At 34.4% G+C, this 26504-nt stretch overlaps 1 long non-coding RNA gene across 1 annotated transcript in view; it reads left to right on the top strand.

Moving 5' to 3' along the window:
* The window catches only part of LOC140613896 (uncharacterized), a 63743-nt gene extending 61104 nt beyond the window's left edge, over positions 1-2639 (top strand). Inside the window, exon 4 of the long non-coding RNA XR_012014801.1 lies at positions 140-2639. This is a non-coding gene — a long non-coding RNA (uncharacterized lncRNA). The remainder of the gene's footprint in view (positions 1-139) is intronic.
* The last annotated feature ends 23865 nt before the right edge of the window (positions 2640-26504 follow it).

Here is a 26504-nt window from a genome sequence, read left to right as displayed (position 1 = left end):
CAAGCTGATGAATAATACCGCCCAAACCTTTACATTTTAGTTTTTAGAAGTGAGATGTCATAGTCTAAAGTGTAAAATCCAAATGTAGTTTGTAGGAGGCAAGAAGTGAAAATGAGTAAGGATTTTTTTTTTTTTTCAGAATGGAAAGTCCAAATGACCAAGTTGCTGACCAGCTGTGCCCCTGTTTGTAGGTTTTACTCACAGCGCAAGAAAAGCATATCAGTGTTTTTTGATACATGTACACTAAGTGTTCCATCACTCAGGGTGCTTACTCTATATCCCATGGGCCATTATCAGTGTATTTAAGAGTCATAAACCAGTCTCAAATTCCAATTAGAATATTGTTTTGATGGCCCATTTTCCACATACTCAATTTCCAAATGTTGAGCTTGGAGTTAATGAAGGTTTGGGAGTGGGAGGTAGAGGAAAAGTGGGAACAAAAACAATTCATGTGATTCATCATTATTTTTCCAGTTCTGGTGATCATTTCGGTCTGATGTATCCGCACTTTCTCCATCCATCTGCCCTCAACCCTGCCCAGTTTCTTTGAAAAATGTGTTCCTTTTATGACATATGTTTGAAATAGTTGTTCCTGTGTGAAAACCATTGGCTGTGTTACACTGGAACTGCAAACCTTGTCATGATCACCAGTATGAGTCTGGAGAGAGAAGAAACTTCATAACAGAGACAGAAAATATAGTGCCTTGAAGAAGGCAGATGTGTCTTTTTCTCTCTCAGATGACTCTGCAGGACAAAATAGTTAATGAGCAGCTTTGACATGGTAATCCAGGACTCAAGCTAGCAGATTGACAGTGCTTTCTTTATCATGTAGCTTCTATATCAGGTTGAAAAAAATTTCCTGTTCTTGCCTTTTGCAAGAACAGCTAACGCGAAAAGACAAAGAGGGGAAAAAAAGGTGACCAAGATAAATTATTTTTAAGGTCAAGACCTGAAAGTTATACTCATTTCTACTCATATCTCACTGGAAACAACTTAGTTATAAGAAGTTGGAAGGGATGCTCAGTAATAGGGAATATAGCTGGGTGATCATGCAGGGAGGGTCCATCACAAAAGGAAAAAATGGTAGAATGGATAATAAGAAAAATTAGAAACCTCTACTGTGATAACCATATTCTAGCCAACTGAGCTGAGCTAATATACTAAATATAATATATAATACATATAACTGCATAACATAGTATGTACTATAGGAATCTCTTAGGTAAAATAATTTAATTAAAAAATAAGGTGAAGTTCTGTTGAGAAAATACTGTCCTCTCATATTAGTACCAAGCATAATAATTATTCTTCATACACAGCCTTAGAGAACTAAAATTATGTGTGAAATAGTCAACATTTGTAAAGTATATCAGAGATCTATTTCTAATCATGAACATGTGTCCCAAATTTCTGGTTTTCTGGATAAAGGAGGAAAAGTTTAATCTGTTCACTTGGAACTTCCAGAAAATCTCCACAACATATTTTAGTATCTCAATGTTCTATGTCAATTATTAAGTTGTAATATATCCTATTCATGTTTTTATCATACCACATATCTCATGGCATCAATCTATATTATATGATATGATACACATCAGCCTTCTCTAGTCTGTGTGTTCCTTGAGAGTACAGACTTTTATCTATATCTTCCTTGCCTTTAGAACATTTATGAAAGATAAGAGGTGTTCTTTGAAGGCTTGTTCAAAGTAAATAGTTGATATAACGAGGACAGAAAAGTGTGGTAATAGAAAACCAAAGCTGGAGGCATCACAATTCCAGACTTCTAGTTGTATTACAAAGCTGTAGTCATTAAAACAGTATGGTAGTGGCACAAAAACAGACACATGGATCCATGGAACAGAATAGAGAACCAATAAATGAATCCTCAATTCTGTGGTCAACTTATCTTCAACAAAGCAGAAAAGAATATCCACTGTAAAAAAAGACTCTTTGACAAATGGTGTTGGGAAAATTGGACAGCCACATGTAAAATGAAATTGAACCACTTTTTCACACCATACACTAAAATAAACTCAAAATGGATGAAAGATTTAAATGTGAGACAGTAATTTATCAAAATCCTAGAGGAGAACACAGGCAGCAACCTCCTTGACCTCAGCCACAGCAACCTCTTGTTAGACATTTCTCCAAAGGCAAGGGAAACAAAAGCAAAAATGATCTAATGGGACATCAAGATAAAAAAAAAAACTTCTGCACAGCAAAGGAAACAGTCAAGAGAACTGAAAGACAACCTATAGGATGGAAGAAGATATTTGCAAATGTCTTATCAGATAAAAGGCTAGTATCCAAAATCTATAAAGACAAACTCAACACCTCAAAACCAAGTAATCCAGTTAAGAAATGTCCAGAAGACAGAAATAGACATTTTTCCAAAGAAGATATACAAATGGCCAACAGACACATGAAAAATGCTCCACATCACTTGGCATCAAGGAAATACAAATCAAAACCCTAATGAGATACCACCTCACACTGGTCAGAATGGCTAAATTTAAAACTCAGGAAACAACAGGTATTGGCAAGGATAAGGAGAAAGAGGAACTCTTACACTGTTGGAGGGAATGCAAAGTGGTATAGCCACTCTGGAAAACAGTATGGAGATTAAAGTTAAAAACAGAACTACCCTACAACCCACCAGTTACATTATTAGGTATTTATCCAAAGGATACAAATAGTTATTTGAAGGGACACATACACCCCAATGTTTATAGCAGCAATGTCCATAATAATCAAACTATGGAAAGAGCCGAGATATCCATTAAAAGATGAATGGATAAAGAAGATGTCTATATTGGAATATTACTTAGCCATCAAGGAGAGTGAAATCTTGCCATTTGCAATGATGTAGATGGAACTAGAGGGTATTATGCTAAGCAAAATAAGTCAGAGAAAGACATCATATGATTTCACTCATATGTGGAATGTAAGAAATAAAACAGATGAACATAGTGAAAAGGAAAGAAAAATAAGACAAAAACAGAGAGGGAGACGAATCGTAAAAGACTCAACTATAGGAAATAAACTTAATGTTGCTAGAGGGGAGTTTGTGGGGGAATGGGGTAATTAGGTGATGGGCATTAAGGAGAGCATGTAATGGAATGAGCACTGGGTGTTATATGCAACTGATAAATCATTAAATTCTACCTCTGAAACTAATAATGCACTATACGATAATTAAATTCAATTTAAATTTTTAAAAACTTAAAAATTATAAAAAGAAAAGTGTGGTGATGTTTTAAAGCTTTGAAAGCACTTTTCTTAGACTGAGATAAGTCTGTTAAACACTTTATCAACTAGTGTATCAGAGATACACTAGAGTTTTTTGAATCCCAGAAATCCAAATAAATTGTATATTGACTTTACAAACCAGCCACCATATTCATCTATTTGAATAATTATTTTATATGAAAACAAAAAGAAAGAAAACACAAAATGGACAGGAATAAAAATATCCTATTACTACTCTGTATTTAAAGGAAAGATGAAAGGTGATAAAGAAGTTTAATGAGACTGGAACAAAAATTATTCCCTTGGTAGAGATTCCCACATGGCACTGTAACTGGGTTTTGGATCAGGTTGTCAGTCAGTGAGTCTACTAAATATCAGGGCAAGTGACTATAAGGGCTTCCTTCATTCTCTGTGTTTATATCAGGAAAAAGCCACATGAGCAACACATTATCTAATCATAAAAATTAGAGATATTGATCAAATTTATTTTTATAGGAAATTATCACATTTTCTATTTCAAAAAACTATTTCCAAATACTAAAGGCCTATTTGGAAAAATATTCAATATATGGTTTCATTCCTACTCTACAAGAGAACTTACACACTCCTCCAGAAATTCACCATAGTACTATTTGCCTGGTGTGAACTATTTTTATTTTTACTTCTGAGGGTTTGTTTTTGTTTTTGTTTTTTACCTTTTCATTCTCTAATTATGACTAGAGTAAAATGTTATGTTATTAGAGTGAACCAAGATTACCAGGTCATCTAAATAAAACTATTCAATCAATTGGGTTGAATGAAATTTCTACTAATTTAATTATTTCCTTTCTTCAATTCTGGTTATTTAGTAGAACAACTACTTTGTTTTGTTACTAGAATTTACTTAAATTATCAGTTGATTTGATGTTACCTAGATAGGGACAAAGCTCATTTTGCTGGAAGCATTCGAGTAAAATTGACAATCAGTTTTACTTTTGTTGCTATTACTTGGTCTTTTCCTTAAGAAACAAATATTGAACGATACTAGTTATAGAATCCTTTCCTCTAAAGAGAATTTCTATGGATTAGGAGAAATTTAAGAAGTCAGTAACTTCTAAATTGTATTGCTTTTAATTCCTATTTTTAAAAAAGGAAACAGAATTCCTAAAATAACATTGTATGCAAAGAAGAAGAAGAAGAAGAAGAAGAAGAAGAAGAAGAAGAAGAAGAGGAGGAGGAGGAGGAGGAGGAGGAGGAGGAGGAGGAGGAAGAGGAGGAAGAGGAGGAGGGAGGATTGTATTTGGTAAGACTAAGGAAACTCTTGGGTTGAATCAGTTCTTTCCTCTGAATTCTTTATAAACTTCCTCTCTATACCACTTTCAATTTGAAATAAACATTTACAATAGATATTGAAATGGTTCTTTGATATTCTTGAAAACAACCTCCCACCTATTTTCCTCTTCCTCTTTCCTTCTACTTCCTCCTTTATATCTTCTGTTTTGAAATATCTGATTCAAACATGAAAATGAATTCAAACACTTTAGTGGGTCTTTACACACTATTTTCTCAAAATGAAGGCCACTTCTCTATAGAATAGTAGACTTAAAACCACTAAACCAGAAAAATCTTGTTTTACATTTGGAATGGCACTTGTTTTTATTTTTAAAATAACAGTATAGATTGTGACTTACAGATATTTGAAAGAAAAACTTGTGTTATCATTTTTACCAGAGGACTTTTATGTCGCCATGCTTTGTACTTTTCAAAATTGTGTTTGTATCATAAAGCTCACATTCATTCATTGACTCTTTCTGCTTTAAATGTTAGTGTATGACTAAAGTTTATCTTCCTGGTCTTGATCCATAATACAGTAGAACAATTTGGTTAACTCATTTCAATCTACTACTCAAGTCAAAATTATTAAATACATATATCTCCTTTCATTTCCATAAATTTTCCACTCATAGTTGATGTATCTAACATGGCATTACACTAACGAAGTAGATGTGTTAACTTCATGACATTTGACTATGAATAAAACACTGCTGTGTGGACAAATTATGTCAGTCATCAAGCTTTATACAAATGCTTATTAGTATTAGTCTCAATGTTTGAATGCCCTGTGGGTGAACATACCTCCTCAAACTTAACTCTTGTACAGACCTTTTCATATAATTCCTACATATGTTATTTGATATCAAACAACTAAATGAAAAATGTTAAAAACAAAATTGTAACTCACATTTTTTAGGATTTATATAATGCATGTAGTCACATTTAAGCAACTCCCAAATCATGGGTGTTTCCTCCCTACTTTGCTGATAAAGATTTCCAACCTCTGTCAAAGTCTTACCCAATATATCTAGGAGTTCACATAAGTATCTCCCAAAAGCTACAAACTATTCTCTCATGTTCTATTCTGCAATCACTCTCCCATGGCCTTCACTTCCCATGAATCATAACGGTAACTCTTCACTGATGCTAACTTTTTGGCGAATAACATTCCAGATGATTTTGTATTTATAAAATATAAGCAATACAAAGAAATAAAGATGAATATGTGTGTGTGTGTATATATATATATATATATATATATATATATATATATATATATATAGTGGTTTGCTTATTTTAAGACATTGTAATTGTTTGTTAATGTATTAGATCATGAAATCTTTCTATGTGCTTACATATGTATTTACTGTTTTTTTTTGTTGTTGTTGCTTTGGTTGCTAGTTTTTACAGTTGCATAGTATTAAAGGAATGGCTATACAACAGCTGGTTTATCTAGTCTGTTGCTGACAGATATCTGTTCCCAGTTTTTTTATTGCTGTTGTTATAAACATGCTCTAACTTTATCATGTACATATACTGTTCTACATTTGGTTAGGCATAAATAAAGTAAATTATTAGAAGATAACTGGGTTAGTATCCACAACTTAAATTTTGGTAGATATTGCTATATTTCCTAAACGAAGTAAATCAGAGTTTATTTTTCTACACACTTACCAAAAAAAAAAAAAAAAAATCTCTCTACACACACACACACACATACACACACACACAAAATCAATATATCTCACTACTATTGAAGCAATTATTTTGGCCATCCTTCAAAATAAACTTTTTTTCATTTTGAACATTTGTCGAAAGACAACTATATTTATTGTCCCACCAAGACTTAGGTTTAATTTTTCTGTATTTAGAAAGATGCTAGTTGATCTTTTAAACTGTTAACAATATTTGGCTTATCATTATGCAACAATTTAAAGATATTCTGGTTTACTTAAAAGGAAAACATTCACCATCCTGCTCATCCAAACTACAGAGAATGAAGGTATGTGTTCTGTTTTGACACTACTTCTTAAGGCAATTAGGCCTCTGAGGAAGAGGTGAAGAGAAGGTCAGAGGAATTTTCCTTCATGTGTGTCTGTTTATCATTGGAACAAGCTAAGTTCCTGTTATGTAGAAAGCTTGAATAATTCTGAATTTTGCTATGGTTATGAACTGGGGCTGTTATGAATTGTTCAAGTCCAAAGGTTACAGTAACAACCAACTTAATGGGCTTGTGGTTCCTTCATTATTCATAATGCTTTTCAAAACTTACACAAATCCTTTTCCATTCCTAAAGACCAGCGCCCTAAATACAGCGTGTCATTTGGCCTTATTCTAAGTTCCAAAAACATATGGGCTATTTAAATGGAATCAGCAAGCAATGAAAGAACAAACTCTATAACAGAGTCCTTTTCAAGCAGAAAAAGAGAGGATTCTTCCCTTTATGTATTTTATTTATACCCTGGATCTACCCACGGGTTTGGCACATGTGTACTTTGAAGGTGTTTATACTCATCTTCCCGGCGAAATGTATTAGCATACACTTTCTACTTCTCAGTGACTGGAAGGCTGAGAGTACTGTAGGTCAGAAAAGAACCAGAGAACTGAGGAAAGTGTCCAGTGCCAGAAGCTACCAGGCACACACACACACACACACACACACACACACACACACACACCTGCATAGAATTGCACAAGCTATTGAGACTCACTTGTTCAGGGTATTGTTTGGAGGATAGCTCCCAACTCTTTACTTCCATTGGCTAATACAGAAAGAATTTGCTCTATCAACCAATGCTATGCCACTTAACACTCACTACAACACTGTACCAGATTTCAGACATTTTTCTACCAAACTTGTGAGTCTTGCCTTATCCAAAATAGAACTTGGACAGCTATCCAATATTTTTCCTCAAATTGACTTGCCTTTTTCACTTAAGTGTATTTATTTATAAGAGAATATTTGTAACTCGTCTACATTAAAAACTAGAATCAAAAACTAGAATCATTAATATAAAGAGGAGGAAAACAAAAGTAAACACTGAAAATAAAATAACATTATTTAATTCTAGCAAGGTGCTACTGTTGCCAAAGGTTCTGGGCCTTAAGTATTCTCTCTTCTTGTTCAAAAAGAAAAAAAAAAAGTGGGGAGAGAACAGGAAGATAATTTAAAAAGATTTAATTTTAATAATTTTTTATGTCCTTGTACCACAACAAATCACTCCCTGGATCACCAATGGTAAACATCCACAGTTTAGGAAACACTGAAGAGTATATCTGTATGAAACTACTCCTGGACTCCAAAGAAGATACATGTTTCATTTACTAATGTATAAAAGAATTACATTACTAATGTATAAAAGAATTACATTAGTGTTATCCCTGGGAAGCAGCATGAGACTGGCATTAAAACAAAATTCTTATTCTATTTCCTAACCAGTAGGCCTTTTTGCATATGAATTTAGTTATTTTTAAAATAATGACCACATATAGGCTAATATATGAAAATTTGTGTTTTGGCATTTGCAGTTACTAAACTGATATATATTTAGACCATATTTTTATTTTATCAGCTCCTCCTTTCACAAGGAAGTCCACAAATGGCCAGTGGCATGTAAATGGAAAACATCCAAATTTGAGTTATCATCGCTCCGAAATACTATCTATGGCTCCTGCATGGGTAATAGAGATAAGAAAACCTCAGTATTAATTATTTCTAATTTCCTCCTAGAGGTTTCCCTGCTTATTCTTTTGTCCAGATGTCATGCCATCCACATGGGCGTGAGCCCAGCTCAAGGAAAGAGAAATCCTTGCTATGCTGAAGATACCAAAGTAGAGAGAGAGAGTTCGTTTCATTTCCATTCTCAAGTAATTGTTAGGTTGTTCTCAAAGAGAGAGTGAGCATGTATTGTTCTTTGGATGTCAAATGCCAATATCAGACATTCCAATAAACAAAAAAGCCACTATGGATTTTGAGTTTGTCATTGATTATCCAATCTTAAAAATACTGAAAAAATTCTGTTTTCTCACCTGACTTAGCAAATAGTCGGAACCCACATATAAGAATCACGCCAGTCAAATAAGTTATATATATTGTTCTAAGAAAATTCATTGGCCCCTATTTCAATGGAATTGTTATTTTCATAATGGGAAGCCATTAGAAATTTATATTTGGATTTTGATAATCATAAGCGATCAGCCTATTCTGTTCTGTTCTCACTCATCTACTTTGTTCATTCTTACTAGAATGAAACCTCTTAGGAAACCTCAACGTTCCTGGCAGGTGAAGATACAGGATGTCTATCCAGATATCTTTGTGCCAGAATTATACAAACTACATTCATCAAACTGAATACAGATGGCAAATACCTTTTCAGTATATTCTTTCCAAGAATGCAAGGATGGTACCTTCCCCAGCTCTTTACACATGTATAGACTAACTTTTATCATAATTCTGTTCCACTTACTTGATTAAGGAAATGCATCCATAAAAGCTCCCAGCCAGTCACAGTTGCAATACTGGTTGTAAAGGTAGTTTGGTACTAGTGTCCTGAGTTGGCATAATTCAACTTTCTGCCTCCCAGTCCTTTCTCTGTCTTCCTTAGCCTTTATTTCTGTCTCCCTTATTGCCTCCCTTTAAAAATATGTTCATTGAGTGTCTGCTATATATGAGGTGCTGTTGCACAAGAATTGGGAACTAATAGTAGGAGGTGGTGATTAAGGATAAATATTCTTTAGTTAGAACACCTGGAGTTGAAACTGAGCTCCATTACTTAGTAACTATGTTATGCAAAGAAAGGGGAGTAACATTCTTAGTATATACCTAACCTTTGAGTATTTATGTACTGATATGGAAAGTGGGTTTTTTTTTTTTTTCCTCACAGTGGGTAGATTAAATAAGGACTTGTGTAATATTCAGCAATCAGCAAATAGCTATTTGGCTAGTTACTGTAATTGAGGGATTTATGTTCTCAGTGTTATACCACAGCTTGCTTTTTCCATTCATCATTGTTTTTGAGATTTACGTATATTTGTAGAAATAAATCTAAGTCATTTATTCTTATTGCTCTATTGAATTCTGTTACATGAATAAAATTTTCTGTATTTTTATTTTATTTATTTGAATGTAAGACATTTTTTCCCTTTTTATAGGTGACCACTAAAATATTTAACATGTTTAACAAAACACAAGAGTATTGCTAACTTTTCCTCCAAATAATGACCACAGACTATCATTAACATGATCTCTTCCCTCTCTTTCATGTTATTGTTGACTGGCATTTTAGCTCAGTCTTGGTTTTCAGTCCCACAGTAATTACTACTAGCTATTGTCAGGTTTTACTTGCATTTGGAAATATGTTTACAAGTTGCTTTGCTCAGTATTGTCTGGATTCATTCCTTCCTGATGAAGTATTTCCTCTATTCTTCTTTATCAGTAAATTTTAATTTATTGAAAGTACACATTTTTTCATATTTTTAACATCTCTGTAATTAGGATGCACTTTACAATTGAGGGCATGTCATAGTTTAATTAACAGCATTTTTTTTTCTTTTGCTGATACATCACAGAATTGATGACATCTTAGATCCAGTGAAATATGGTAGTTCATTTAGTAGGGGTCTATGAGCAGAATAACTCTCAGACTTTATGTGTCTAAAAGTATCATTATTTCACCTTCACTCATTAATTCTGCACAAGGAAGTTTAATTTGACAATCATTTTCCCTTAGCACTTTGAAAACACTATTCCATTTGTTTCTGGTGTCTATTGATGCTGTCAGTTTAATTGTCATTTCTTTGTAAGTAATTTATCTATTCTCTCTCATAGCTTTTAAGATTGTTAAGACATATATGAATCTGATTTCTCCATAAGCCTTCTTTATTTCTGAATCTTGAAGACCATCCTGAGTAAGTGACAGATAAAAACGGAATATTTTAAAAGTACAGTAGTTGTGAAGATGATTATGTCAAAGGTGTGGCTGTGGTAATGGATGGTTGAACTGCTAGATGATGAAGGGAACTGAACTTGCAGAGGTTAACAAAAAAGAAGAACTGGCGTATTGGTTTCCATGTCCAGATGAACCCAGAAATTACCCTGATAATGACAGGAGTTGTGATAAAGACAAATGCAGAAATAGAGAGGAGCTATTAATGCATGAAAAAAAAAAAAGAAGAAGAAGAAGTTGGAAAAATCCTAGACAAAACGTGGAGGGAGGAAAAGGTGATACAATTCTGATAAGAGCCTGCAAGTTTCAGGTTTTCTCCAGTAGATGAAGGACTGACAGCCTCAGGCAACACAAAGAAGACCAAACATTTTGACCTATCCACTGATCCAGGACCTTTGTGCAAAAGATTCCTTAGAAGAGACATTTCTTATCAAGATTTTCTAATCCCAAATCTAACGTTTTGTGATACTACACAATGAAAGCTTTAAATGAGACAAACTGAAGCACTTACTCACTAGTCCTAATATTTTCTGTGTCTCTAATTTAGCTTTAAAACTGAAATGATTAAAGCAGCTACCTTTAGTTAGAAAGCTTCTACTAGAATAAAGAATTCAAGATGTTTCATACTTCATAAAATTGATATTTTTTGTATTTTTATGAAATGCATGTTTTTTATTTATTATTATTTTTTAGAGGAGTGGGTAGGGGCGAAGGGTGGGACAGGGAAGGAGGGAGAGGGAGGGAGGGGGAGAGAGAGAGAGAGAGAGAGGGAATCTTAAGCAGGTTGGTGCAAAGCTCAATGGTGGACTTGATCTCATGACCCTGGGATCATGACCTGAGCCAAAATATAGACTAGGATGCTTAACAGACCGAGCCACCCAGGTGCGCCCATGAAATGCATATTTTTATGTTACTGTTTCATTCAAGTGAGCTCAGTCTAAGGAAAAATCACTTTAATTATCTACTTTGAGATGGTTAACCATGTAGAATACTTCAGCTTAACTGCTGTTCATCTACCGCTTTGAATGCATTTGCATTAATAATAGGGATCTGTGCTGTAGGAAGAGACAAGGCAAATGGGACCTACAAATACTATTATATTTCTAAGCTTTCTGTTACTTTTGGCTCTTAAGGAGTTTACATCTAATCAAACGTTAGGAAAATATTATGTCTTACATAGAGAACTTCTTCTAGTCAAGACAAGAGTCTATCCATGACTTCATTTGTTTTCACATCAATGGTGACTGGCAGGGGTACAAGCTAGTGCTATGTGGATGCATTTTCTACTAGGTATATTTCTTTTCTTATTGGTGGTATAAATTCTGTTGAATATAATTTTCCAGAATATATCTCTTTCAACTACTTTGAAAATCTGATGAGGCATGTACTCCCACTCCTGGATGAGCTCAACACAAACATCACATGGGTCCCTTACTTCACCCCTGGACATTTAATATGATTCTCAGATTCTAAAGCACCTACAAATTCTAGTTGCATTCAAAGTGTGATCAGCAGATACATTCACCAGCCCTGACCTTTATATTCTTTGACAATATATCCTATAGAGGTTTGTAATCTTCTATCCACTACCAAATAAAATGATTTCTGCAATTTTTTCATTGCAATCATAAATCCTATATGTCCTCTGCTAGCATTTTCAACCTTATTTCTTTATACCTATTGAACATATGGGATAAATTTCAAGCCAAAAATAAGCACAAAGGAAATACACTGTAGATTTAAGAAAAAGTGATGAAAGAGACTACATACATAATCCCATACAAAAGCCAAGGCCATTTGTTGGAATTGGGTGGAGTTTGGCACTGTGAACACAATGGGTCATGGTTTAGAAGTTGGAGGATTTTTTACAATTTGAGTTAGAAGATTTACCAAAGTAAAACTGGATACACAGACCTATTTCAACCTGTTAGCTTTGACTATATAATGCAATTAGATGGTACAGGGAAAGTGTATGTCAAATATCTTTCTCCTTTGCATGTAGCTGTCTGGTTTTCCTAGCACAATCTGTTGAAGAGACTGTCTTTCCCCAACTGTATATTCTTGCCTCTTTTGTCAAAGATTAACTGACCATATAAGCATGGGTTTATTTCTGTGCTCTCTATTCTGTTCTAGTGATCTATGTATCTATTTTTGTGCTGTACCATGCTGTTTTGATGACAACAGCTTGTAGTATATCTTAAAATCTGAGATTTTTATACTTCCAGCTTTGCTCTTCAAGATTGCTTTGGTTATCTGGGAACTTCTGTGGGTCTATACATATTTTAGGAGTTGTTGTTGTGTTCTAGTTCTGTGAAAAATGCTGGTTTTCGGAAAAGAAATGCATTAAATCTGTAGATTGCTTTGGATGGTATGGACATTTTAGCAATATTGGTTTTCCCAGTCCACGAGCATGGAGTATGTCTCCATGCATTTGTGTTCTTTCCAGACTTTTTCTAATGATAGATTTCTACTTTCCTACCTTTATGGTAGAAAAAGATGCATGATATGATTTCAGTCTTTTTGAATTTATTGAGATTCAATTTGTGGCCTAACATGATCTATTCTGGATAATATTCAATGTGCACTTGAAAAGAATGTGTAATTTGCTATTTTTGGATGGAATGTTCTGAATACACTTGTTAGGTCCATCTAGTCTAATGTGTCTCACAGCTACTGTTTCCTCGTTGATTTTCTGTCTGGATGATCTATCTGTTGATACAAGTGAGAAGTTAAAGTCCTCTAGTATAATTGTATTATTGTCAATTTCTTCCTTTATATCTGTTAATAGTTGCTTTATATTTTATTTATCACATGTTGGACACATATTTATAATTGTTATATCCTCTTGCTAGATTTTACCCGTATTTTTACACAGCGTCCTCCTTTGTCTTTTGTTATAGTCTGTTTTAAAGTTTATTTTGTCTAATATAAGTATTGCTGCCCCAAGTTTCTTTTTGATTTCATTTGCATGTTAAGTGTTTTTCTGTCCCTTCACTTTTGATTATGCATGTGTCTTTAGGTCTGTAGTAAGTCTCTTATAGGCAGCGTATGGATGAGTCTTGCTATTTTATTTACTCACTCTGTCCTTTGTTGGAGGCTTTACTCCACTTATATTTAATCTTATATCTCTTATATCTCCACTTATATTTAATATACATGTATATGTGTATATATATATGTAATCATTGATAGGTATGTATTTATTGCCATTTTGTTATTTTACGGTTGTTTTGTAGTTTCTCTCTGTTCCTTTCTTCTTCTCCTGTTCTCTTCCCTTGTGGTTTGATGGCTTTCTTTACCATTAGTCTTGGATTCCTTAATTTTTTGTGTTTAGTTATACACTTTTGCTTTGTGATTACAATGAAGTTCATATATAGCATCTTATACGTAGAGCAGTCTATATCAAGTTGATGGCTGCTGAAGTTTGAACATATTCTGAAAGCACTAAATTTTTATTTTCCCCCACCATGTTTTATGTACATGATGTCATACTTTATATTCTTTTATTCTGTGAATCCTTTAACTGATTTTTTTTATAGATATAATTTATTTTGCTGCTTTTGTACTTTAACCTCCATACTGGTTAAAAGTGATTTATCTATATATTTGCATTTACCTATGAAATTTTTTCCTTTCATAATTTTCTTATTCATGGTCATGACCTCTCCCTATCATTCAAAGTATTCCCTTTAACATGTCTTATAAGGCTGATTTAGTGGTGAAGAACTCCTTTAAGTTTTGTTTGTCTGAGAAACTCCTTATCTTTCCTTCTGTTTTTAATGATAACCTTGTCAGGTAGAGTATTCTTGGTTGCAGGCTTTTTCCATTCAGCACTTTGAATACATCATGCCACTCCTTTCTGGATTGCAAGTTACTGCTAAAATTCAGCTGATAGCCTTACGGGGTTTTTCTTGTTTGAAACCGGACCACTTCCTTACACTGTACACAAAAATAAACTCAAAATGAACTAAAGACCTAAAGTAAGACCTGAAACTATAAAACTCCTGAAAGAAAACAGAGGCAGTAATTTTTCTGGCATTAGCCATAGCAATATTTTTCTAGAAATGTCTTCTCAAAGGACACAAAAGCAAAATTAAACAAATGGGAGTACATCACAATAAAAAGCTTTTCTGCAGTTAAGGAAACCATCAACAAACAAAAAAGGCATTCTACTGAATGGGAGAAGATATTTGTAAATGATATATCCGATAAGGGGCTAATAGCCAAAAAATATAAAGAACTTCTACAACTCAATACCAAAAAAACCCTTCAAATAATCTGATTAAAAATGGGCAGAGGACCTAAATAGACATTTTTCCAAAGAAGACATACAAATAGCCAACAGATGTATGAAAAGATGCTCAACATCATTCACCATCAGGGAAATGAAAATCAAAACCCAGTCAAATGTCCCCTAATACTTGTCATAATGGCTAGAATCAAAAAGACAAGATATAACAAGTGTTGGTGAGGATATGGAGAAAAAGGAACCCTTGTGCACCTCTGGTGCAAATGCAAATTGATGCAGCCACTGTGGAAATTATGATGAAGTTTCTTCAACAAACTAAAAATAGAATTACCATATAATCCATTAATTTCACTACTGGGTATTTATGCAAATAAATTGAAAATACTAATTTGAAAAGATACATGAACCTCCATGTTTATTGCAGCATTATTTACAATTGCCAAGAAATGGAAGCAACCCACGTGTATATTCATAGATGAATGGATAAAGAAGAATGCACACACAGATACATACAATAGAATATTACTCAGCCATAAAAAAGAATGAGATCTTGACATTTGCAACCACAAAGATAGACCTAGAGGGTATGATGCCAAAAGAAATATGTCAGAAAGATAAAGACCAATATTATATGATTTTCCTCCTAAGTGAAATTTAAAGGAAAACAAATGAAGGAAAATATGAGACAAACAAAAAACAGACTCTTAAAAAGACAAAGGACAAAGTTCCAGAAGGGAGGTAGATAGGGAGACAGGCGCAATAGATAAAGGATATTAAGAGTATGCTTGACTATTTCTCCTGTCATTAAATTTTTTTCTAAGACAAGTTTTGTTATATACTTTGTATACTGTATATCATGGGTCATGTATTTTTCTTTTTTTCCTCTATATCAAGATATTCTGATACCACTAGGTACAGCTGAAAACTCCAAAGATAGGTTACACAAAACTCAAAGTTTAGTTTACCTTTATATAATTCCCATACTACCTAACACAAATTAGTCAATATTATTTATTTTTTCAAAATTCTTTTTCATTAAGATAATTGATATATATACATAAATATTATAGTTGTTTCAGGCATACAGCATAATGATTCAATATTTGTATATATTGTTAAATAATCACCACAGTAAGTAACATCCATTACCACACTGTTATAATTTGTATTTTTACGATAGAACTTCTAGATCTTCTCTCTTGGCAACTTTTAAATATATGATACTGTATTATTAACTATAGTCACCATGCTGCAAATTACATCCTCATAACTTATTTATTTTATTACTGGAAGTTTGTACCTTTGACCACCTTCTTTTTTACCCACCTTGACCTCTAACAACCACAAATTTGTTCTCTGTATTTATGAGTTCATTTTTTTTGTTTGTTTTGTTTAGATTCTATATATATATGTGACAGGACATGGTATGGGTCTTTCTCTCTGATTTATCTCACTTAGCATAATGCCTTCCTAGTCTATCCATGTTTTTCCAAATGGCATTAGTCTCCTTTTTAATACAGTGATGAAATAAAATTCTAAATTTTGTTCAAAGAAATTGTATCTTTAATTATCTTTACAAACTTCTATCAGTATTGAAAAAATTAAATGGCTCTAAGACATTTTAAGGTCAAAAGTATGAATTTTAAATAACTTTTTAAAATAATTAACTCTTATAGCAGGGTTTTCTTTCAGTAGGACTTTGAAATTCATTTTTTTTCAATAAACTACGTATTTTGTCAAAATAACTAAAAATACTGCTATAGTTAATTATACTGTAATGGTTTTTTTAAATCCTTTACAGGAATTTTATGGTTTTTTTTTTGTTTTTATTGAATGAGATTTCTATGATAGGAAGCAAAATACTGAGAAAGACCAGGGTGGGAGCCATGGATGTACACTGTTCAGGATCTACCTTAAGAGAGAGCACATATTTGGTTCCACCCAAGCATTGCTGAGACCTTATTCTAGCTGAACTTCTGTCAGTCTCTGACAGTGCACTATAGGGAAATGGTTCCAGCCTTGTTTGCCAAATGCAGCTCCACACTAATGGTTCGTTCTTGCTCTGGGGCTACACACTGGCCTGGTTAGGACTTTCCAAGAGCTACAGATTATCTGATACTCTTTTTACTCCAGCTTATTATTTATTTTCCCTCTTCTTTCATAAGTATCAAACTTGGGTCATAATCTGAAAGCCTTCCCTGCCTTCCTGCTCACTCACTCCTTCATCTTTTATAGGAATTTCTCCCAATAAATCACTTGCAGTTCTTATTCTTATATCTGCTTCTAAGGGACCCAAACTGATATATATATTTTTTAAAGATTTATTTATTTATTTATTCATGAGAGACACACAGAGAGAGGCAGAGACATAGGCAGAGGGAGAAGCAGGCTCCATGCAGGGTGCCTGATGCGGAATTCGATCCCTTGTCTCTAGGATCATGCCCTGGGCTGAAGGCAGATGCCAAACTGCTGAGCCACTCAGGCTGCCCAAGTGATATAATATTTATGTACCTACTTAGTTGTTTATAATTACAGTAGTCTATTTGTTAAGCTATATGGTCAGTGCTATTTCATCTACTGCATTTATTATCTTGCATTTAAAGACAACAGAGTACCATAAGCAAATATTAAGAAGAAATTAGTATGATCCAAAGAATAACAGAAATTAATATAATCTCATCAAAAAAGCTCATTCCAATAGTTAATGAAAAATTCCTATCAATTGTTACAAAAAAAGTTTTAAACAGATGTTTCTTGTTTTGGAAATTAAAAACTACCAACATCAGACCACAGTATAATGAACAGGAAACATGATCCAGACTTGAGGGCTCAGCATCAAGAATTCTCTGGTCACCACCCCAGTTGCCAAAATCTGAGAAGAGACATTAGGAAATCCCATTCACTGTATTCTCAAAATACTAACAATTCCAAAGGTTTTGTGGTGAAGGAACTCCCTCTCCCTGTTGACAATGTGAGGAGGCTACAAGAACTTTGCAATAAAAAAATGAATCCTGCATGTAGCCAAATTGCTACCATTATAGTGCTTTGGGAGGGTAAGAATATCTTTCAAATGCATCCCCACTGAGATAGGTTTTAAAATACTTAAAGTCCATCAGGAATAGTTTCATTTATAAATGAGAAATATAATTCATCCATTGCATTTATAAAGAGAGAAGAGATTTTCTACATATATTAAACTGAGATAAGAAATTAGAAGTAGCAGAAATATATGAACTCTTCACAGTAACTCTCAGTTCAAAGTGAATAAAAACCAAGAGATAATGAACAGAGATAATGCTTTAAAAATCTGTTTTCTGGGGTTCCTGGGTGGTTTAGTCAGTTCAGTGTACAACTCTTGATTTCAGTTCAGGTCATAATCTCAGGATCTTGATATGAAGGCCCATGGTGGGATCCATGCTGGATATGGAGCCTGCTTAAGATTTTCTCTCTCTCTCTCTCTCTCTCTTCCTCTGCCCCTGCCCCTCTCAACTTGGACACATGTGTTCTCTCTCTCTCTTTCTCTTGTTAAGAGGGAGGGAGGGAGGAGAGAGAGAGAGAGAGAGAGAGAGAGAGAGAGAGATCTGTTTTCAAACCAGTGGTAGCATAACAGCAAAAGCACTATTTGGAAAACAATAGGTAAGCTAGCTTCTACTTGAGATTTTTCCCTTCCCTTTTATCCAAGCCCTAATAGGCTCTTTTGATTACCTATCATGTTCAAGTTAATGTTGCTCAGATATCGATCCTTGTTTCTCACAGAAACTAATGAGAAGCTTATGACTGAAGCATGACCTTAATCCTTCAGTTATTAAGCTATGGCCTTGTCCATATATCTCTTCTGACTGTATCACCTCCTCTAAGAATTTTCCCATAGACTGGTTTAGGAGGATCTGGGATGCACACTCTTCACTATGTCTCCATGGACTATACACAATCTCTATGGCAACAATTAGTATGTTCTAAATATTTGTTATGTATCTGCCTCTAGATGCAGTGATATCCTTAAGGAAAGGAATCTGTATTCTACTCATTGCTGCTTCCCCAGTGCCTTTCCTAGTTCCAGGATGGCACCTGATAAATATCTGTTGCAATTGGAGTCACCAAATACCCATAGTTTTTGCACTATATAGTAAAGATGATGAACTCTTTCCCCAAAAAATGTATTACCAGCAAATAACTATAGTTTATTTATTTATTTTTTAAATTTTTATTTATTTATTTATTTATGATAGTCACAGAGAGAGAGAGAGGCAGAGACATAGGCAGAGGGAGAAGCAGGCTCCATGCACTGGGAGCCCGAGGTGGGATTCCATCCCGGGTCCTCAGGATCGCGCCCTGGGCCAAAGGCAGGCGCCAAACCGCTGCGCCACCCAGGGATCCCAACTACAGTTTATTTAAATAAGTTGTATTATAATCATATTTTAAGACTTTTTTTTTATTAAAAAAATAACTTTTCAGAAAGTTATTCTATATCTGTTGTTTACCTTCCTTGTATTGTCAAGTGTACTCTTTACCTTTTTTCTCCTGAAATTTCTTGAGAGAAACAATTTATTTCAAATTAAAAGTTACATTACCTTAAAGAAGGAATCAACTTGTTTTCATATGATCAATGAAGTCCTAAATGTGGATACAGGAGCCCTCAGATACCTAGAAAAGTCACTCCCTTTTAAGTTTTGTCCTAGGGTGCTTTAAAGTTTTCAAGTTGAGAAATCATAGGAAAACTTTCTTTCTTTCTTTCTCTTTTTTTTTTTAGAGAGCGTAAGCAACACATGCAAGTGGGGAAGAGTAGTGGGGAGAGGAGTAAAGGGAGAGAAAGAATCATAAGCAGGCTCCACGCTGGGACCTGTGGCTGGATCTCACAACCCCGAGATCATGACCTGAGCTGAAATCAAGAGTCGGACACTCAACTGAATGAGCATCTCAAAGCTCTTTCTTTTCATGATTATATTAAAATTTTATAGTTGTCACAATAGAACAAAAAACCTTCCTTTAAAAATAGTTTTCAAGAAGTCAGTACCTAAAATATCATGTTCACTTTCTTGGTAGAATAATACCTTTTGGTAAATTACAAGTCCATTTCAGTAGAAATGTTTTAAATATTCAATATAATTGAATATGTTTCAATTTCTGTGTCAAATTATTGCATGGAAATAACTGTTAATAATCATCACAATTATCATGCTTCATGTTTTCTGAGTGTATTTAATTTATAAATTATATATGTTTATACATTTTTATTTTATAATCCTTTATGAGAAACCTATGAGGTAAATATTATGTCTATTTTAGAGTTGGGAAAGAGACTCAGAAATTTAAATGACTTGAACATCTGACACGTAGTTAAGTATATGAATAAATTGAGATTTGCAAATCCAAAGTGAATACCCTCAAACCCCTATCTGATCACTTGTGGTGTCATGTGGAATGTGTGGGCTATGGGCAGAGGAGTCTGAATTTGCATCAGTAAGAATTGAGCACTGAGTATGTATGTATTCAAAATACCTTTCATTGTTCAAAGACCACAGATGAAGTTTTGAAAAATAAACCCAACTTAATGCAATGTATACCTTTACTGTTAACATATAGAATGAAATACAGATTATTGTTGATCAAAAAAACTGTGTCCATTTCCTTCTTGTTCAATAAATGTGTATCAACTACACATGTGAAACCACGTGACGATCTTAGTTGATCTGAACTGAAATATGAAAACCTTTCATGACAAAATAAAAAGGAAGACCATGCAAAACACAGATAGCAATGGAAATAGTTTTTATAGGAGAACAGTCACAAAAAAAGAACCCAAAAATACATAAAAGAAGGTTTATTTAAAAAAAGAAAAAAAACCCTGATCAGTAATGCAAGTGATAGATGAAAACAATTAAAATGTATTACTCTTGTTGTAGGAAAAGTGTATTAAATATTAAAATTATGGGCTCTCTATAGTCAAGAAGTTCTTTTTAAATAGTTGCACACATTTTATATATTTTTCAAATTTTAATTATTAATTTTTGAAAGCAATGTAGAATTTTGTTTCACTTTCAACCCAAACTGGAAGTGTCTTTTCTACCAAAAAAGGACCGGCTCTCAAATATTCTCCATCACTATAATTTAAGCGGAATCCAGAGATGGCTGAGCAAGTCTCAGGGGCCCCACCTATAGCATAGAGAGAAGAAAATGTGATTTCCCATCACAGAAAGTAGCAGCAAGCATTTTGTAGGGTGTTGTAGATGGAAGAAAAATCTCCTCAGCAGTATATTTGACAAAAATTATGTGCTGAAACTAACCTTTGAACAGCTGCAAAACCAGATACAGAACATGTTTTGCAAGTGGACTGTGGGCTCTGAAACAAAGCAAATCCATCACTGCTGGCCTGGGACAGAAACTGCGGGAGACACACAAAAGAGAATGAACATAACCCACATTCCTTCTATATCTTTATAACTTCCCATTTCATGATCAGAAACAAAAACACCTTGCCGGTTACAGCTGGAGAGGCGTAGTTAGACTCAGTGGGTTTGTTCTACTGTAAAAATTTATGACAGTTGTTTGATGCCCAGAGTCTTGGTGGGGTCTCCTTTACAACTGAAGGGACTCATCAGATATATGCAATAAAAGCTTGAAGAAATACATACGCCTTATTAAGTCACACATTGGTTGTATGTAAAAACTCCTGCTCTTATTGTTAGTTTTAGAGACTTCATCCGAATGGGAAGAAATTGAGCTGAATGCGTTTACATAGCATGAGACACTATTTAAGGAGAGAGGAGAGGCAAACATGAAACTGAAATTTTCATAACAAAGAAAAGATAAAAGAAAATAGTTACCCTTTGTTTAGTCTCTGTTAGAGAACAAATACTCATAATTAAACTGTAACTGGAATCAAAATGTAGTTTGGGATAAACAACCTAAATGGCCTCCAAGATAAATTACAGTACTCATTTCTCTATTGTTAGTTTGTTCTCTCCAGTTTTCACCAGGAAGCAGGACTGTGGGGGTTCTGTACTTGTATGTCACCACTGAGCAGGTTCTCTTATGCCAGCAAGCTTAGCAACTTGTTTGAGTCTGGCCACTTGCTCACCATCTGGAACTACTTCATATGCTCATTACAAAAAAAAAAAAAAAAAAGGAAAGAAAGAAAGAAAAAGGAAAGGAAAAAGGATGAGTAAAAATATTTGTTCTGGGTTGTCTTTTTCTTTTACAGAACTTACTGTGTGCCTTACACAGGCATCCTTCCCAACAGGAATCACAATTTATCTGACATTGGGCTTGACTATAGAATTATTCCCTAGAAATATGTAAGTTCTGGATTCAGCATCGTTACTCTAGATTTCCAAGAGAAAAAACATAGTTTTATTTTTTAAACATTTAATTTTCAGGCTTTTGCACCTTTTAGCTTATACTGTTCAATTTGTTATCATCCTTGTGAAGGTATGTTTGATGTGTGAGGAAAATTGACAAAGGGGGCTTTTTTTTTTTTTTTTCCTAAAAAAGACACAGCCTATACAGCATGTGCTTTTGCTCACGTTTTGCTATGAGTTGGGAATGGGGCATGGGAGGTGGAATGGGATGGGGAGAGGGCGTATAATGGGTTGGTAGCCTCAGAGAGACTAAGCTCCATTTTAGTCAGAACACCCCTTTCACCAAAATGTCCATACCAGCCATTTCTTAGGACAAAGAGAATGAGGAAATGGATACAAAAGACTTTTAGGTTAAAGCTGCATCTGTTTAAAATTTGTGGAAAACCATATTTAAAGTTTTAGTACTTGCTCAACATTTTGATTTGTAACTAGCATTGGATATTTTAATACAGAAAAAGCTTACAGACGATGTTGCACATAGAGCCTAAAGAAATTTCCAGGTAATATATTTGAAAAGTATTGACCTTAATGCTTCTGGCTGATTTTATGATTGTTTCACAGAAAAGGAAAGAACTTCTTTGTTGACCTTTCTAAGGCAGGGGTTAGTAATTAAGGCACACGTGCCAAACAAGACCTGAGGACTTTTTTTCATTGGTATGCATGCTAGTAGCCTTCTCTTGAGAGAATAATCACCAGCTGCGTTTTGCAACATGTGAGAATGTGTGGGTGGACTAACCACTTCCCCACGTATCTCCTGCCTAGTCTCAATATCACTGTACCCCACCTGGCTCTCTAGAAGCACAGGTGCTCCCAGGGAGGCCCATCCCTTGTTTAAGGGATGGTCAACTCCAGCTGGGTCCACAGTCTGGCACTTGGTCCATCATAAAGGGGATTATAAAGTAAGTAAAATAAAACTAGTATTTGTTGAGCATCTTATACCTGCAGGATAGTCTTTATAATGTTCAAAGATTATAAACCTTAAAGAACTTTTCCAGATGACAAAGTCAAAACTGGTTTGGGTGATTGAAACCTATGACTTCTGACTCTAAATACTGTTGTAATTTCATTATATTTGGTTCTGTGTCTTTCCAAAGAAGATAACTATTATTCTTTAGGAGAAATCTCTTAAACTGTTACTCTCAGGAAGCAGTGCTCCAAATGTCACATATCTGTCATGAAGAAAGTGTTTTGTCATAAACTCTTTAGGAATCTGTGTGTTAAAAATCACCCCCGCTACCCCAGGACTTCTTGGAGCCTTTCGCATATTAATATGCATTGTGAATCTTCTAGACAGAGATCAGGATGCCTTTACTTCTAAAATCCATATCCTCACATAGTGCATCTGTCTCCTTAAACCAGTGTTCCACAGAACAACATGGGCAAAATGCTGTGAAATATCTAGGAAATCCAATCTTCTCAAGGGCAGAGAATAGCTTCATATACTAGGAAAATTATAAATGATATTAAGATAATCAGTTATGAAATGAAAAATATAGAATAAATATCATTTATCTATATAAAGATTATTAATTGATTTTGAACTGATCTATTTGCTTGATATTTGGATGTGACATCTTTAGATTACTGTCTTGACAATGTTCTCATGGCAAAATGTTCTCATGGCAACAAAACTCATCACAATCCCAAACAAAGAATGCATGTCTAAGCACTAAAGAAACCTTTGTGTGAATACTGCTCCACTTACTGAAAACTGTTAATTTATTATTAAAGGAGAACTTTCAGTGCCTACAATGGGCCACATATAATAGAAGATACAGAAAAAAATTTAGTAAAACCTCCAGGGCCTTATTGCCTCAAAAGGGAAACAATCTAACAACTAGTAAAACAAACTCTTTTTTTGGAGAAGGTGGGACTCTGCTCCCTAACTCCCCCAGAGCAGCTACCTGTATCACATAGCCTGTTAAATGGCAACAGTATTATTCCAGTCTACTGCGGATTAAAATTTGTCATAAATTTCTTTTGTGGTGGAGGGCAAAAATGTTTCCCACATCCAGGGCTCTTGGCCATTAACTCTCCTTGCATAAATTTTAATCAGCCAGCTGTTGGTTTATAGCCTAGCCCTTTTTACACCTAGCCCCTAGAAGATACATGTGCCTTTGGGATTCAGATATAAATGGAGTCCAGTCTGTTGTACGTGGTAGCTGGCTAATGTCCCTGGCAAACACTGGGTTCCACTTCTGGTTTTGAACATCCTACTTTTCCCTCTGCTCCCTCCTGAGTAGAATCTTTTGAACCACCAGTGTTTTATTTGGTATTACACCTCCAGTTCTTCCACTGTATCCTTTTTTTTTTTTGATACATCCACATGTATAATCTGTTTATGGCTCAGTAACCTGTAGCAACACCCAGCTTACAGACAAACCTATACACAATAACTAGGGGAAGCATTTAAAAGAAATCTGGAAAAGTTTACTGCTGTCTAGGACGTCAAGAAAATGTCAAGAGATCTCTTGAGCATCTCTGAAGAATGATTATGAAATCTGCAAGGAGACATTTGAGGATGAAGATTGAGAAGAGGAAGGATATTCTAGGCTGAAGGAATCTCTTATACAAAGACATACAGTAAAAGACATAAAAGAAAGTAATTTTATATGACTAGAGTATAGCATATTAAGGTACCGATATAGTTGAACGTGATGAAAAGTGTAAATAAATTCATGTACCTGAAGTATCGAAAAGTATATAGGAGTAACAAGTCAGATATAGATCTTAATAACTGTACTCTGGCATTGACTTACAAGGTACACATTGGAGGTAGTTGTGCTCCAATTTGGGAAATAATGTGAACCTGAAATTGAAGTTGAGCCAAGGCTCTACCATAAAAAAATGTGAACACTAGAAAACAGAATTTTTTCTGCTTTGTCACAACTCTAACCTCAGCACCTGGAAAAACACCTGACACATAAATTGAATGAGAGTAAAGAGGAGAGGACTCATTACTTACCTAGTTATCTGTTTATTCATTCATCTCTCCATCTAGCTATGCATCCATCCATCTGTCCATCTACCTATCAAGCACTAAACATCAGCACTGTACTAATCAGATGTATATCTATTGTCCAGTGGATTATCCCCCTTTTTCTTAAGTACAGTTTACAGTGAATAGACCATGAGAATATAGCTCAATGAGATTTTACAAATACAACTCTGTGACTCACATCCTTTTTAAAATAAAGGACATTTTCATTTTCCCTTCAAAGGACAAAAAGTTAAAACAAACACAAAGGACAAAAACAAAAAGTTTTTCCTTTAAAAGTTCCCTTCATGTCCTTTCCCAGTCACTTTCTCCTACAAAGTGGCGACCTCTGTTGAGACTATTTTTTTTTCTATAGATTTCTTTTGCCATTTCCTGCCTTCTGTATTATCACATACATATAATGCCATTTGATACTATGCCACAAGTCAATTGGATTTTCTCTCCGTGCTTCAAATTGGATAGTTTTTATTAACTGATCTTAAGTGTCCAATCTGCTATTAAGCTTACGCATTTGGAATGTTTATTTCAATTTATATTATTTTCAGTTTTTAAATTTCCTTTTTTTTCATTGTTTATATATCCCTGTTGAAAAATATATTTCTATCTTTCCACACATTATGTTTTCATTTAAACCCATCAATATATTTATGTAATGATTTTAAAGTCACTATGTGACTAATTCCAACACCCGTGTCACATCTGGGTTCATTTCTATCCACTGTAATTCTCCTGGTTCTGTGTCATCTTTTGAAAGTCTTCTTGCATATCCTGTAATTTTTTATTGAATTTTGGGCATTATGAATAGTGTATTACTTAGTCTAAATTATGCTGCCTTTCAAAAGTGTTGAGGCTTGTTCTAGCAGGCAGTTAATTTGCTGGTAGTGCAATGTGATTTTGTTGAAGCTCAGTTTTATGCTTTATTAAAATGGTTCTAGAGTGACCCTTATTTTAGGGCTGGGCCTATCCTACTCTTAAGGAATGGCCTTTCTACGGTTTCATCTAAGTGACGGGGTTTTTCAAAGAAATGCTTCCACTCTGGCTCTTGGAACTTCAAAGTCTTCTAGCACTGAATACTCTACAATTTATATCATCTCCTAAGTACCTCAGTACTATGGAGTTTTACCCTATGTATGCCCAGCTTCTTACTTGGCCAAAGATTGAAGGGTACCCCTATGCAAATGCCTGGGGCTTCCTTGTGCTGCTCCTTGTTTTCTAATATCCTACCTTTACAGAATCTCTTCACCTCAGCAGCCATAAATCTGGTTTCTCTTTCCTCTAACTAGAGAGACCAGCACTCTGTTTGGAGTCTAGTTTCCTATGCTGCAATTTGAGAAATGCCCCCAGGCAGAATGCTGGGGAGACCGGATAACTAATTTGGTATGTTTACCTTC

This window comes from Canis lupus, chromosome 2, assembly GCF_048164855.1.
Source record: "Canis lupus baileyi chromosome 2, mCanLup2.hap1, whole genome shotgun sequence".
NCBI classification, from domain to species: Eukaryota; Metazoa; Chordata; class Mammalia; order Carnivora; family Canidae; genus Canis; species Canis lupus.
The sequence above is the reverse complement of the archived record's forward strand: the minus strand, read 5'-3'. Positions and strand labels throughout refer to the sequence as shown.